The sequence below is a fragment of the Haemaphysalis longicornis genome, unplaced genomic scaffold (assembly GCF_048455015.1).
Source record: "Haemaphysalis longicornis isolate Haplotype H1 unplaced genomic scaffold, Haemaphysalis longicornis Haplotype H1 scaffold_4, whole genome shotgun sequence".
Taxonomy (NCBI): Eukaryota; Metazoa; Arthropoda; class Arachnida; order Ixodida; family Ixodidae; genus Haemaphysalis; species Haemaphysalis longicornis.
This window is the reverse complement of record NW_027526361.1, coordinates 92,455,811-92,466,855: the sequence shown is the minus strand read 5'-3', so window position 1 is coordinate 92,466,855 and position 11,045 is coordinate 92,455,811. Positions and strand designations below refer to the sequence as shown.

General features: G+C 46.8%; 1 non-coding gene across 1 annotated transcript; it reads right to left on the bottom strand.

Moving 5' to 3' along the window:
- Positions 1 to 8,514: 8,514 nt before the first annotated feature.
- Trnat-agu (transfer RNA threonine (anticodon AGU)) lies at positions 8,515 to 8,588 on the bottom strand. Its single transcript has one exon. It is a non-coding gene; the product is annotated as a tRNA-Thr (tRNA).
- Positions 8,589 to 11,045: the final 2,457 nt, after the last annotated feature.

The following is an 11,045-nucleotide window of genomic DNA, read 5'->3' as shown; positions in this document are numbered from 1 at the left end:
ACCGGAGAAGAAAAAAAAAACGATCTGCCATGGTGGCTTCTTCCGACTGAGAAAATGTGTTTTATATTCTGCTTGTTATATACGCATGCTTTCCCAATGTGTAAAGTTAGATTTGAGAATGGTTGCATAATGGTGTACGCTGAAAGCTCGATCGAGATGCGAAGAACTAAAGCATTAAGAATGCTTGCGAGAAGCAGCAATGTAAGCATATTAGACCTGTCCTGATGTGAATTCAAGGACGCAGAAAAAAGACGGGTAACACGAAGCCACGGGATTAAAAAAATGATGGTTATGATGGGCCGCGGAGTTGGAAGGTGCCCTCGCGAAAATAAATGGATAGTTTTCGCGTAACTATATGTACAGAAGTGATGCGGCGGGTACATAAATTCACCATATACACACGTCTTTCGGCTGTGCGCTTGCTAAAGATACTTCTTTTTTTTTTTTTTGTCCAATGGGATCAGACGAAACTACGCACAGTGGAGCCCAATTTTTCCACTGGACATACGTGGTGCCATTTCTGCGTGACGATAACTGCATAGATCTTCGAAAAAGCTCGGATTAACGAGCGAAAAAATCGTGCAGTGCAAGTGCCTTGCTGCAACATCCCAACTCTAAGACAAGTAATTGCGTAAAAGGAAAAAAGTGCAGCAGAAGGCACGTACGACAACATGAAATGAAATTTACCATGCCTTCCTAATGAAAGTTGTGAGAATGGATTCATTGAAGGGTTTAACGCGCCGACGCAACGCAGGCGACGGGCGCGCCGTAGTGGAGGGCTCCGGATTAATTTTGACCACCTGGGGATCTTTATCGTGCGCCGAAATCTCGTACACACGGGCGTTTTTGCTTTTCGCCTCCATCGGAAAAGCGGCCGCCGCGGCCGGGAATCGAACCCGCGACCACGTGCTCAGCAGCGCAACGCCTTTAGCCACTGAGCCACCGCGGCGGGTAAAGTTGTGAGAAGCGCGAAAGCTAAAAGTGCGACCAACCTTCGTGAAAGTGCGCCCAATCGATCGTCAATGACCCGAAACGCGAACGAAGATCGACCCCACGCGACGATTTAAATGTATACCGATACGTGGTTTGTGAGATAAAGTTGTACTCCCTCTTCATGATCGATGCGTGTATTGTCTTATCTAGAACCGCTATTCCTTTTTCGCGATTTTCGAGTAGCCCTTTTGACACAATGGAAGCCCGGTTTCACCCACTCGTTGTGTGTCCAAAAATCTTATCATAGCATTTCGGTTGACCAACCTCTATTGCAAAATGCATTAGTTTTTTTGATAAAACGCCATCTGCCCAACTAAGAAAGCTTTCGCTTTAAAAAAAGCGCCATGCCATTGACAGGCCCTGTAAACGAATTTTTCTTCGTGAAATTAATAGTTCGCAAATACAACCAAACCCAATTTTCCAGAATCAGAAGGCGCCAAAAATAAATATATACTAGAAAGTCCCCTTTATTTCTGTATTGTTGAATTTACATTCGTGATATTCTGCAATGCGCTCTATCTCTTAAAAGCCAGGAAAGGCACTGGGGATTGTATGAGAGCGATTAATATGCCTGCGGGTGCGGAAGTCTGGTGGAACGGCTTTCATTGAAGACAAGTGAGCTATACTGCCACTGCATGCCTGCACTGAACGCGCATGCACCTAAGATATCTAAAAGACGTAATACAAACGTGATTGTTGTACGAAAGTGAAATGAAATGTCTCTTGTACAAGGATGATTTTCTACATCTGTAAATCGTCAGTTGCAACTTGACAATATATTAAGCTATGCATTATCCTCCTCACTCCCGGAACTATAAAACAAGCGCGTTCCTTCCCTTATAGATTCTGAATAAAGGATACCTAGTCTTTTTGATTCAGGATATTTTATGTCTCGTTAAAATTTTCCGCGAGTCCGTTTTTCGTCAAAAAGAATTCCGTTCGGGAAATACGCGAAAATTACGTCCTTAATAAAATTAGGCGCTTAAGCACTATGTGGTGCACCACCTCGTACTCATCAAGCTTCTGCTGCTTCATTACCCCATGCTCCCATTCTCCCTCTACACGAGGTGTCCCTTTGTATACACCTCGGCAGACCCTGCATGGTTCTCTCCTCTTACAGGGCCTTGCGTCAAATACACCTGACGCGCAAGGATATATCTAGCTGGAAACGGAAACACTGGAACAGTGGTACGTATTAGCTTGCGACGAAACTGAAGGCGCACGGCTAACATAAAAGAAGGAGTTATATTCCACAGCAGGCGCGTTTTAATAGGGTTACGTCAGCAAAGAATCTAGGACCATGGTGTTTCTTGCCCGCCTCCCGCACTTACCCTGGCTCTGTGGATGCACACCCAAAAACACTGAACAGAAGGTTTAACTGTAAAACACACACACACACACACGCACACACACACACACACACACACACACACGCACACGCACACGCACACGCACACACACACACACGCACACGCACACGCACGCACACGCACACGCACGCACACGCACACGCACGCACACACACACACACACACACACACACACACGCACGCACACACAGGCACGCGAGGCTAACTTATTTAAACAACATTGTACTGCCGGAACTGGGACATGTGGCTTCTATATTCCACATCGTACGCAGTTCAACCTCTACTATACGAATTTTACTAATTAACGAACATATTCCTATGCCTCTCAGGCTTCCGATAGTCTTAATGCACTTTCGATTTCACGGAGTTCCGGACTTAACAAAATAATTCGTGGGTCCCGGTGACTCCGTTGAATCCAGGTTCAACTGTATAAAGCTGAACTGTATAAAGTTGTATAAAGCTTAGATATCGGATTCCGCTTGCGCAACACGTGTACTACCTGTTATAGAAATGTCGACAGAACGCAGTGAATTGATAGCGCGCACTGGACAGATTCACCAACACGCGATCCGCTCGGGGTTCCTGCGCGAACTTCATATTGTAATTCCGGCTAGCGCTACCACGGTATTATACGATTCCAGCAGCGTGTTCACCACTCCAAATTTGGCAGTAACTACAGGGAAAGGTCACATTTTTAATTACGCAGTGTTTGGGCCCGCTCCCTTATTTGCAGTTGTTATTCGCTGCTTCTAAGTTCGACTGGACCTACAACGCAAAGGTCAGATGTGGGGCTTTCGCACGGACCACTAACTCTATCCAAACGCGGCTGAATATAGAGGGACGTTTATATGGAAGCAGCGCCGAGGAGAAAAGAGTGAATAAAATACACTGGGTGCGTAACAGCCAAGACGTAATGCTGCAGCTTTATAATTAACCGCGAGCTCATGTGCTGCGTGTACAGCCCAGAATAGCACAGCGGCCGGGTAGCTCAAATATCAGCCTGCGGATGTCCTGTCCACGTGGCATGTCTTCCTGTCGTCGCAAACACGAAACAAGACACCACAAGACGGAAGAGAAACGAGAAATAAAGAGTGAGATTGGGCGCCTGTTATCGGTTCCTCCGTACACACGCGATCCGGATGTTCATGTTCCTACGGGGGCGTATAGAGATCGAGTGTCAGTTATCGAGTAGCTTGTTTCAGTCATGTGGCAGCCTTCCTGCTTTTTTTGTCGTTGCTTTTGCTTCCAGGTATTCCCTTCCTCGCCTTTTTTTTCCCTTTCCCAGCGGCGTTCATTGAGGTTCTGAGCGACTTTATCAATGGCGGTATTTGCATAGGCTGTTAAGAAGAGCGGAGGTCACGGCAGGTTGTTGTTGACAACTTCGAGGCCGCGGCGACCGTCTATCAGAGACTTCGACTGAGTGACAGCCGTGCGCGCCCGAGAAAAACAACTCGACAAAAAAGCAAGAAGGAAGGGCGTAATAATACAGCTTCTTCTTCCCCGCACAGCTAATGCGGCGTCTTGCATAACCGTTTTCTAATTTTGCGTGCTGGCTGCGATCCCAAGATTTGCGTATTCCTCTGATGTTTACCGCACGTATATAGATTATATTATAGAGTGTTGCAACGGACTATCACTTTCGTTCGGCTTCACCCGTATTCTAAACAAACACATTACAAACGCGTTTACAGGCTATTCAGTTGACTCAATTTAGCAAAGACAAATAAACACGTAATGACACAACAGCGAATAAATGTAAGAAATCGGTGCAATTTCATAGTCCCTACAGCATACTTAGAACTTCCTTCTACATGCTGCCCATGGTGCTTGGGTCGCCAGACTCCAGAAATTTTAAAAACAGGTATTTTTAGATGCATTTGCAGGTGTAATTTTCTGTTGAAAAAAAAACCGATCCTATGGTTGCTTATCGAGATATATTGAGAGATATTCCAAAACACATTTCCGCCGGGTGCTGTTTGTGCTGTGCCAGGTGCTGTGGGTGCTGTTTATCACCTCTAATTAAGATTTGTCTTTGCACATTTGTACGAGCAGTCGCTGGACGAAAAAAAATCACTTGTACAACTTAATTGCCGTAAACGCATCGTGGGGTTTGCGAAAACCCGTTTAAGCAAGGTGCTATTCATTGAACCTCGTTAGGAGCAGAATTCCCAAAAATAGGAAACTTTCTATTTAGACAATTGCAGGTCATCTCCGGACGCAAAAAAAATCAATAACGTTATTTTCAGGGTTTCAGATATATTGCGGGAGCTGTAAAAACACCGTTCACCCAGTTGTTATTCCTTTAACGTGCAGAGCACAGAGATGTCCAGAAATCTTTGAATCGATAATTTTAGGCATTTATATAAGCAATCTTAACATGAAAAAACAAAAGCGATAACTGCACGACGCTAAAAAATATTGATGTATCGGCAAATAGACGTGTGCCGTGTGCGCGTTTTCATACACCTAGGGTTCAAATTTAGAGGTTTCTACGCCAGGGAAAAATTGTACTCTCGAGATTTCAATTGTCTAGGATTAGGAACCAGCCGTTTTTGGGCTGGGCGATTGTTAATAAACCAGTCAGTCAGTCCGAACCTCACGCCAACATGCCTTATTAGTATAGGTTGTACACAATATTCACTAATACATACCAGAGTGAGAGTGTGCGTGCGTGCGTGCGTGCTCGCGTGTGTGCCTTAATACTGGAGTAAAAAGAAATCTTCGGCGTGAAACCAGGTATCTTCACAAATCTGAGTTACATATACGGGGTGGAAAGACTAGTTTAAATGTACCAAGCTGACTGAAAGCTGCTGTTGAGGCTTTGCTTCGCCCATTGGCGTGGGTTTAGTGAGAACGTGTGATCGTTAGCTTACCTCTCACTTAGAACGGCGAACCGAAGCAGTTTTCTCGGCAAAAGAAAAACAACGAAAACACGGCGAACCTGTTGTCAAACTCTTACTACGCCTTTCTTGGCATAGCAAAAATCACTTGCTTATACGTGCTTACAAGTTTGTCACACACCAGAAAGGTTTTGCGGGCCCGGGGATACATGCCCCCCTCTCTCCCTCTCTCCCTCTCTCCCTCTCCATCTCTCTCTCCCCTTTCTCTCTCCCTCTCTCCCTCTCCCTCTCTCTCTCCCCTTTCTCTCTCTCTCTCTCTCTCTCTCTCTCTCTCTCTCTCTCTCTCTCTCTCTCTCTCTCTCTCTCTCTCTCTCTCGTGTGGTTTTGATACACAGCAATTAATTTGAACATGTGCAGGCACTCCAACTTGGGAACCGAGGCGCAAACACGAGCGGTTTCGCTACCTCTGGTAAATACTGGAAATACAGCGAAACAAATTCAAATGTTTTGTTAAGCGCGAAGTTAGTGTGCGAAAGTTTCTTGGAAACAAGTGCGCACCTAATTTACCACCACATGTGCTACACGCCAGGGGGGCCGCCGTCTGTACACGCAGACTACTGACGTGAGCTACAGAAGTTGTACGCACGTCAGACGTGCGTGCGTACAACTTGTACGTGCGACCGCAGTGACAGCTGCGCTGATGTCGATCTCCTTGAAAGTGTTGTTGCCCTTTGTCAGCACCTGCCGCGAGCAGCAGGAGGACGGCTGCTGATGCACGTACAACGTCAAAGGGACTGTGGCCCGTCAGCGATGAAAGGGGGCGGGGGAGGGGTAGCGAGAGTAGACAGCGCAAAGACGGTCGGCAGCGCAAATACAGCACATACCAAAAACATTATTATGTTTGGTGTCTGCGCCTTGTCACTCTAGCACTGACGAGTCATGACAATCATGTAATGAACAAGAAAAGCTAGTTTGTTACCCAGTTGCACTGTGCTGTTTTAGGCAAGACGAAACATTTCTTTTTTCTTCGCCTCGTTATCTTCATCGTTAGGGATCACTTGAAGGTTTGGAGGACGAATGAGATCTTTCTTGAAAGACGGTGACGCTGAGGTTGAGGGAAGTCGGAAAAACAGATTTGGGTCTTCGGTCAGCTAGCGAAGCCATTTGTTTACGTCTCCCTTGAATCTCTGATGTGAAGTTTCGCCGCGGGAGACCTATAGATTGCGAACCAACAATCCTGTCATAAATGTGATGTATGAGAATTTTTTTTAGGTTCACAAGAAAAAAGAATGTCTGATAAAAAATTAAACGTTACACGACTCAATAGGGCTTTGCGCAAAATGCATAGGAAAGCAACGCAGGGAAAAGTAATGAATAGTAAACTGCGATATCCCTAATGTGCTTTGTATTATTGCGTATGCTAGGTTCGTACACAACGGGACCTTTAAAGCTTCTGGTTTATTAGAAATATTTTTAAACACGCGAAATTCCATTTACAGGACATCTTCCGCTGTTTCCTGCGCATCGATTCATCCCTAACTTGGTACACCACTCCTTGCAAACCAAAGGATTACGTGGCTCATTTAGCAAACAGCCGCCACCCCAAAAATGCGGCACATCAGTTCCCATTGGCTGCGACACGTTCCATAGAGCGCGCTTCAAAAAATTACGCCCACCTCCCCTAGCGGGAACCCTGGTGTGATGCGACGCTGAGGTGGGTTCAAGCGCAAGCGGAGAGCAACCGTCGACCGAAAGGCCGCCGGAGAGCGGCACACCGGTTATATGCGCAGCGCGCCCGAAGGAGAGGAGACCGCGGAGAGAGAGAGAGTGCCGCGGCTATGACGCAACACAATCCAACACAATCCACTTTAATCCAACCCAATTCAAATCCAATCCAAGTCAAGCCAAGCCAAGCCAAGCCAATCCAATCCAATCCAATGCGCTTCGCGAGAGAGTGTTCGCTATCGGAGAGGAGAGGGGGAGTGTGGCTGCGGACAACGGACGCACGCAGGAAGGACAGGGCCGCCGACAAGAGATGCTCTAAGCGTCGCATCTAAAATAAACTCACAGAAAAGAAGCGCGCGCCGCCAGGCAACGCCCGGTCATGCGCAGAGGCACCTTCAAAAGTGGTGAGCGCAGCGGCTGCAGCTGTTCGGCTGCCGCTCTCCTCGCGCCGAGCTTCGCACTATTCGCACTCAGGCCGTAAGTGCTGCTCTCGCCCAGGAACGCACCGGTCACCAGCTAGCCAAGGCACTCTATGCCGCGCTGAACTCCCTGCGGCGTTCCATTGGACACTCAGCGGCAATGCAGCGACATTTACAATCCGTAATAGTTACGCAAGTGTGTGCTGTCAGAGTATACTGTAAAATTATTTACACCCTTTTTGTCGGTAACTAACACCCTTACAACCTTTCAAAAAAAAGAAAAACACCACTTGGCAGGGTGCATAATTAAAGACAAACGCCCTTTAAACAGTGTATTCTTGTGTTTTTGCTAGGGCGTAAGGGGGTTATAAACGGCAAAACACCCTGAAGGGAGTTTTCTCGTTTTCTGCTAGGGTGTAAGGGTCTTAGTTAATGACAGTGATTTACGCCCTTGTGTGTTTATAGTACGAAAGGGCTAACGCTAGGCGGGTGTTTCTTCTCCCTTCTTCTTCTTGTCCCTAGGCTGTTTGTCCCTAGGCGCCACAATTTCATCCGCCTCCCCGACATGATGCTATTCCGCATTGACATCTCCCCCTCCTGCTCCATAATAGCTGCAGGGACTACACGACAGCCGTGTTATCGCGCTCTCAGAACTGCTTCGACATACGGGGAGAGTGTCGCCAGCTATTTTTAAAGCACGATCGCTTTATACGGGTCCCCACCTTAACGTCTATCCGCCCGCCCATCTGATTGGCCATACATATATACAGGTGTGCACCGAGTCTTCGTTACGAAGCCACCGTGGAGCAAAGATTTATTTAGGTAGTGAAATCGTGTGTAAAAAAGGAGCATAAACATCCCCATAAACAAAGTCTTGCAATATGAAGTCGTGCGTTATTTATATTTAAATATAAAATGCTCACGAGAATCCACTTACTACGACGTCCGCTTACTACAGTGGTTCTGAATCGAGTTACTCCCCGTTACGCTTTGTATGGACGGACGAAAAAAATGGCAATTATATTCTGATTATGATTTGCCATATGAACGAAAAGGAAACCTATTCTGCGGTTCACTGGGCGCACTGGTTTCCAGTGCAACCACCTCTGCAGAAGCAATGGTCGCTGAAGACATGTTTGGTATGCACGGAAAAAAAAAAGCAAGTGAAGGCACCGGTGAGATTCGAACTCACGATCTCCTGTTTACTAGACAGGCGCTTTAACCAACTAAGCCACGGCGCCCGCTGGGTGGCAGTGAGTCGTGGTGTGAAGGGAAAATAAACCTACGTGCTCCACTATCGTTAGCCGGGTTCATTTCGATGCATGGCACCGCCTGCGACGACTCGCGACCGGACTTAGAGATTTCTTAATGCTAAGCACGTTCCCGGGTAGCTAGAAAGCCCTCGAAAAGGTTGGTCCAGTGGGAAAACACTGATTTGTTGTGAACTATTGATGGTATGTCAAACACATTTTTTAGCTGCGGGGAAAGTTGAGCTTGGCTTCTTTTCGTCCTTTTTTGTTTCAAAGTGTGCTGGCAAACATACCGCGGCGAGTACACGAAATACCGAAGCGGTAATATCTTGGTGCGAGTTACGAAATCACTGCTGTTTTAGACAACCTCACACCCCCTTTTTTTTTTTCAAGAACATTTCGGATTCCGCTAGACAGATCAAAACAAAAAAACAAAAACAGGATCAAAACAAAGACATTGACCAACTTATGGGCAGTAAATTGGACAAAACGCTCAAAAAGAAAGGCGTAGAAGCCAGTATCAACCCAAGATAAGCAGTTACTAAAGCTGAAATCTTTTTAGTGCAATTGGCCCTCTTGGGTATACTGCACCCCTTTCAGGCCTGCCAATATCTGTATATTTTCCCGGCGCGCTCAGAGCGCGTAAAAGCCCCGATTTGACGTTCAGCCCCCCGTGTAGCGTAGGGATGTTCTTTGAGACCCTGCCCTTTGAGACCACGGTGCAAAATGTATGTAAAAGGAACGATTTCTTACTTTTTATTTTGGTTGTGGTTTGTGTATGTGTGATGCACTGCAATGGAAATTCCGTATGCCTCATCTGTAAAAATGTTAGTATTTTTGTTTATTGTCTCTGCAATGATAAAGTTCGGGCTATGCGCAGCGCATGATAAAGCAGAATTGAAGGAGTCGGTGTAAAAAAATCAGTACGGTGGTACTTGTGCTGTAACCGAAATCTCACGGTTAGGAGCTGCTCAGATTGTTTGATAGCTGCCAATGATACTGCGATATTAAACGAAATACATGAATGTTATTATTTTTTTCTGTACAGCTTGCTCAGGCAGTTGGTCAGTGCAATCACGACACCTATGGGGAGGAGCGCTCATCCGTTGTTTGTTTGATAAAGGCGCCACAATCGCCGGTTTTCAGCCGCTGGGAAACCATCCGTCATACCATTTTACCAAGTAAATATAAAGAAGCATTGAGGGCGCCTACAGGAACCGTTCTGTCGGTTATTTCGTCTGGGTCTGACGCTGAAGCTTCATGTACGCTCATTGCTAACATCGCCTCCTTCAGAGAAAATGGAGAAATCGTATCCTACGTTTGACCGCTTGCTGTCGCGTATGGGCTTTTGTTCGGGGGTCTTTTTGTACCGCATGACTGTGCTTGTGTTGTGGGAAGAGCTGGATATGGGTTCAGAGAGCGTTGTCAATAAGTCTGCTGGCCTTCCAAATTTTCCCACGTTGTGCTGTTACGAAGTAAGCTATATGTTTGGTCCCTCGTGTTTTCTTATCCTGTTCCAAACCCCTTGAGTATATGTGTACGACTTTACTGTTGGTACAAAATACCTCCAGGAATTTGTTTTCGCCTGAGGACAAATGTGTTTTCCCATAGCCTTAGCGCCTTTGAAAGATATATGAGGTCGTCAGCAGTTGTGTACCTGCGAATAACACCTCAGGCCTTATACTGAGCCTCTCTTGAAGGTCTGCACTCTTCCTTCCACCAGGGCCTCCTGGAGTTACGTGTGGCACCTGAGCTTTGGGGAATAAAGTTTTCGACAGACACGTATTCCATACAGCGGTGGTTCTGCAATACGGCATCCAGGAGTATACGAATGCCGCACTGTGCGTCCCGACTAGACGAATTAAGCAATCCCGCTTTCTCAACCAAGCCTCTGTCGATCGAAACTGCAGTTTGTCGTCAAGTCCACGCGAACACGAGACTGCAGAGAAAAGAAGCGAAGGAGAGTTAGTTTGCTGAAAAGCGTGACGCACAGTGCTCGACAAAGACCACTCGCGCCCTTCGTTTCGACCCGCAGGCACACTGACCGTGAAAAAAAGGCCGGGAAAACACAGGCCTTTCTTCCCCTCCTTATTGAAGAGACTGTCGACACGCACGTGCCGTCGTTTTATTGCCCCCTTCAATCGACCCGAAACTGGCGGCCCTGTCTAAACGACTTCCACGCGTTTCCAGACTCCATCTCCGCTGGGCCGTATATGTATACACAATCTGAGGAAGAAGTCGCTTGCACCCTCACGAACATAACCGAGAAGGCCCAAAACAATTTCCGAGTGGTCTTGCTCCGACGGCAATGAACGTATACTGTTTGATCGCACTGCAGATCGCGCAGCCAAGGGCGTTTGCAAACACGCGCCAACCATGTCGATCGAATCCTGGAGGACAACTGCCGCGAACTCCGGGGTCGATGTAGTTTTTCGAGTCGGTGTGTAT